The sequence below is a fragment of the Octodon degus genome, unplaced genomic scaffold, assembly GCF_000260255.1.
Source record: "Octodon degus isolate 3935 unplaced genomic scaffold, OctDeg1.0 scaffold00007, whole genome shotgun sequence".
NCBI lineage: Eukaryota > Metazoa > Chordata > Mammalia > Rodentia > Octodontidae > Octodon > Octodon degus.
Window position 1 is genome coordinate 3,996,956 of NW_004524583.1, and position 5,317 is coordinate 4,002,272.

General features: G+C 40.6%; 2 pseudogenes; both read left to right on the forward strand.

Moving 5' to 3' along the window:
* The first annotated feature begins 759 nt into the window (after positions 1 to 759).
* Positions 760 to 2,375, forward strand: LOC101561176 (annotated as a pseudogene).
* An 812-nt stretch (positions 2,376 to 3,187) lies between these two features.
* Positions 3,188 to 3,783, forward strand: LOC101561570 (annotated as a pseudogene).
* Positions 3,784 to 5,317: the final 1,534 nt, after the last annotated feature.

Sequence of the window (5,317 nt, forward strand, 5' to 3'; positions counted from 1 at the left end):
CCTCCGCCGAACTACCCCAGACCTTTGGTAACATCCTCTTTTATACTCCCCAGGACCAATCAAATAAGGCTGCGTGTCTTAAACCGGCCAATGGGCAAGTGCCTGGTTGTAACAGCTCTTAGCCAAATAGAATGTGCCAGCAGAGGTTAAGCGTAGCTCTGGAAATCCCCCGTGGGGGAGGGCAAGCATGTAGGGCGCCGGTGCCCAACAGTGGATAACCCACTACTATTGTGGAGTACTGGACTATATTGGAATATTTTGCTGAATCCATGCACCTACAATATTTGGGGCAATAGAATACCCATCTCTGACAAAGCTGAACAAAAAAAAGGTGATATAAGTGAAGGAAAATTTTGTATCTGTATATACAAAATAGGATAGATGTATAACTACTTTCTCCTAATTTAATAAGAATAAAGATCTGTACTAATAGTGTTGGACAGGATATCATGTCTGCATCTTGAGCTATGAATGACTACTGCAGAGACAACAATATGCAATGCAATAATTGTGGTAACTCTCCTACCAACCTGTTTTGAAGCTGTCACATTGCAATTTTTTCTCAATAAAATTAATTAAAAAATAATAACTGCAGTGTGAATTGAGTGATCAGGCATCTACTGAGGAGCATTTGTAGGAAAAAAAAATGGAAAGAAAAATTCAGTAATTGGGGCAGATTTTGAATCCACTTTGAGTCCCAAGGGCTCTGAGTTGAGATTTTTGGATATTTAGAACTGTTTAAATAGTACAATAGCCGCCCCGTGAGTCCAGCCTCAGCCGCGGGAGTCCCGGAGTCCGCAGCCCCCAGGCCGCCCCCGTCGGCACTGGCAGCACCGCGGAAATCATGAATCAGGCAGATAAAAATCAACAAGAGATCCCATCCTACCTTAGCGATGAGCCACCAGAAGGTTCCATGAAGGATCATCCGCAGCAGCAGCCAGGCATGCTGTCCCGTGTGACTGGGGGTATCTTCAGTGTTACCAAGGGTGCTGTCGGTGCCACCATTGGCGGTATGGCTTGGATGGGTGGAAAGAGTCTGGAGGTGACCAAAACAGCTGTTACAATGGTGCCTTCCATGCGAATAGGGCTGGTAAGAGGGGACGTGTCTGCTGTGGCTGGAGGTGTCACAGAGGTAGGGTCTGCCGTTGTCAACAAAGTGCCCTTGACGGGAAAGAAGAAAGACAAGTCTGACTAAGCTATGGAAGTACACTTGCTTTCCACCGCACTCTGATGCCAGTGGCACCGAGTCGCTATGTTACGGACTACAATGTCGTCACCTGTTCCGGATGATTATCTTCTAACTGCTGTGTTGAAAGTATTGCTGACTGGCTTTCAGCTAGAGACCAATACTAGCACAGTGTGTGAAGGTTTCTCATACTTAAGTTCCAGCTTTTTATCTGGTAAAATGTTACACTTCCTCAGCTGTAACTGAATATACGGTATGTCTGAACATTTCCTATAAGTCTTTCAGTCTGACTAAAATGTGAAAGTCGAATTTAGTTAGATGACATTTCCAGTTCCATGTGTACAATGTGCCAAGTAACTCATGTGCCCTTGGGAGCCAGTCGTGAACTACATAACCTGCACCTTTGATGTGCCTCGTGGCTTCAGATGTCTTAGTTTCTAAAGCAGCAGTTGTTGAGGCCAGGAGGCAGTCTTATTTAAGCTAGCAAAAGTGGCAGGAATTAGAGAAGTGTAAAAAAAAAAAAGATAACTGGTTTTACGGTACTGTTAATCATCTTTTGTCAGATATGCATTCTGCTTATTTAATTATCAATACCTCACAGAAGAAAACATCTTTTCTAATAGTTTTGTATGTGTAGTTCTTAAAGTTAGCTCTGGGCTCTCTGGAAGGTTGGAAAGTATGTTTTCCTTAAGAATCTCAGGAGTAGAGAAGCATGGCTCAGACAGTGCTTGATAATGGTTTGGACAGTGGCTAGTCAGACTGTACTTAGACCTGGGTTCATGCTCCACCATCAATACACCTCACAGTGCCTAAGGATCATTTCTTAGCTGCGTTAGAAGGTGTCATGTTAAAGAGGAACAAATATTAAGTTCCTAAGAAGTACTTAAAGCCTACAAGATAAGCATCCTTCACACTTGTTCTGTCTTTCAGACATCTTAAATCATCAGGAGCACTCCCTTTTAAAAATCAGATCAAAGCAACCACAAACAATTGAAGACTGACTTCCAAATGCAGCAAGCTCCATAGAGTAGTATGGAGTGGCAGTGGGTGTGCTCTTGGTATTTCTGTAGGTTTCTCAAGTATATCATCTTCCAGTCTTGTAAAGGGGCTTCAGACTGCCTTCCCAGCTGCCTCCTGGCAGAGAACTGGCATTGCCCTTCCAGATGGGGAGGTGTCTCAGTAACCTGCCAGCATGTTTCATCTGTTCCCAGGTGGGTAATTTGCCTACCGCTGTTGGTCCTGGGCTTCATGCACATTCTGACACGTGATACATGGAGCTGGCATTGCTCTTCCTCCTGAGCAGTGTAACTGAGGCCTGAAGAACCTGAAGTCTGGAGCTGTAGGCCTCTCTGCCCCAGTAGGAAGCAGGCCAGTGAGAGCTGTTGCTGTGACTAAGTCAGGACTGAGTCCCTGGGGACACAGTCAGAGCACTCCTGCACCTGAGGTATAAATGCTGGCTTGTAAGCCATGAAGCACTGCACTGATAATGTGGGCTACTGGATGAAGAAGACAGGAACCTTTAACATTTTCATGAAGACCAGCAAGGGTGTTGAGCAAATCTACAGACTTACGGGACTTTTCTGCTTATACAAAGCTGAAAAGTTCATTAAAGCGTTCAATTAAAAAAATAAGAAATAAATAAATAGTACAATATAACATGCCCAGCTAGTTCAGTCAGTACAGCATGAGACTCTTAAATAGTACAATATAGACAGCATTGTAAATCTTGTCAAGAACTCAGGTTAGATTTACATATTTCTAGTAATTATACAAATGTCAGCATCACAGTTATGGCTGTTTTCTGGAGAATAATTTACTAATGCTGGAGGGGCTGTGTAGGGGAAAGGAACACTTCTCTACTGTTGGTTCAACCATGTAGAGATCAGTGTGGAGATTTCTCAAAAATCTAGGATTAGAGGTCCCATTGAACGCAGCTATTCCCTCCTGGGCATTTTTCCCAGAACTAAAAACATCATACTGGTGACGCTGGCTGCAGCGACCTGGTGACAGCGTGAGAGGTACCCAATTTGACAAGTTGGCATCATGCATGAGTATAAGCTAGTTGTTCTTGGCTCAGGAGGTGTTGGGAAGTCTGCTCTGACTGTACAATTTGTTCAAGGAATTTTTGTTGAAAAATATGATCCTATGATAGAAGATTCTTACAGAAAGCAAGTTGAAGTAGATGCATAGCAGTGTATGCTTGAAATTTTGGATACTGCAGGAACGGAACAATTTACAGCAATGAGAGATTTATACATGAAAAATGGACAAGGCTTTGCTTTAGTTTATTCCATCACCGCACAGTCCACATTTAATGATTTACAAGATCTGAGAGAACAGATTCTTCGAGTTAAAGACACTGATGATGTTCCAATGATTCTGCTTGGTAATAAATGTGACTTGGAAGATGAAAGAGTTGTAGGAGAGGAACAAGGTCAAAATCTAGCAAGACGGTGGAACAACTGTGCATTCTTAGAATCTCTGCAAAATCAAAAATAAATGTTAATGAGATCTTTTATGACCTAGTGCGATAAATTAACAGAAAAACTCCAGTGCCTGGGAAGGCCCACAAAAAGTCATCTTGTCAATTGCTTTAATGTAGTAAATGTAATGTAGTTCTGAGCCAGGTCTGAAGAACTGTTGCCTAATTCAGCAATGCCAGCATTCCAACTTTGTTAAACCTACCAACATCCTAAATGGACTGTCCTGTGGTGGTACCCCGTAAGAGGTGGATGAAAGCTACTCTGTCAGTTTGCACATTCTAATCATTTCCCAGTATCACAAGAGAGATTTTTACTTATATAATAGTCCTAGAGTATGTAGCTGGTAAAACCCAAGACCACATCCAGTATTACTGCTAAGAGACATTTCTTCATCCACCAATGTTGTACATGTATGAAAATGGTGTACTGTATACTTTAACACACCCCATACTTTGTATTGGAGAGTACAATAATGTCAATCCTAAAAGCACCACTATTTTAGCATAATAAAAGTAAGTCCAAAGAGCTCCTATATAGACTACTCCAGATAACTTGGCTTCTTTGATACTTGTAGCTTATTGTAATTTTTTTAAATCAAGGTCATTATCATTGTATTGTACAAAATAACCGCTTTGATTAACACAGCTATGTAGTTTTTTTAAATTCTTCAAAAACCTGTGGAGACAGTGATCTTGTCTTTAAAATATAATAGTCTTTTCAGTATGTCTTAGATTAAAGACGTTGCCTTTAATATCTGTTGGGAAGGAAACAGCCAGACTTTTCAAATTTCCTTATTATATATGTTTCCTTTTTTGTTTACAAAAGGAACAATATTTATAGTTGTGTGTACAGTGGAGGTCTACAACAAGAAGTGTATTTTTTCAAATAATTTTTTAATGATTTAACAATTTTTTTAAATCATTTTCAGGCTTCTGCAGCTATAGATTCTCACTGTGAATCCCTTGCTTGCTCGTGCATAAGTGTATTTGCAATACCAAATATACAGGTTTAGTATTTTTGCCTGTTAGTGGTTGTTTCACACGTGTAACATTTTGGTTGACATGTTAAATGGTGGACAAGTACTGTGGATGTGAATGTGGGAAGTAATTTTAATCATGTGTAATTGGTCACAAGGCCTCATTTGCAGTAATTATTGCTGTTTCATTTAGCAATGACTTGCTGCTTTGTATGCATTAACATTTGGGTGTAAAGATTGTGTGTCTATCCAACAGGGAGCTGCAGTATTTAAATTGACCAACCTAATGTTACAACTACTTTGAGGTGTCCAAATGTAAACTAAAAGCCTTAATTAAAGTGGTGCAATTTTGTATAACTCAGCATCAGTAGTTCAATAAATTTGGATTGTCATAAAAAAAATCATACCACAGTGATATATGTGCACCCATGTTTGTAGTAGTGCAATTTGTCATTGCTAAATCTTGGAAGTAATCCAAATGTCCATCAACTGAGTAATGGACAATGAAGATGCAGTATTTTTGCACAATGGAGTTTTATTCAGCTATTAAATATCATAAGTATAAGACTTTTGTCAGGGGGCTGGAGAGATGGCTCAGTGGTCTAAAGCACCTACTTAGAACAAGCTTAGCAAAAGCATCAGGGACCGCGGTTCAATCCCCCAGCACCACAT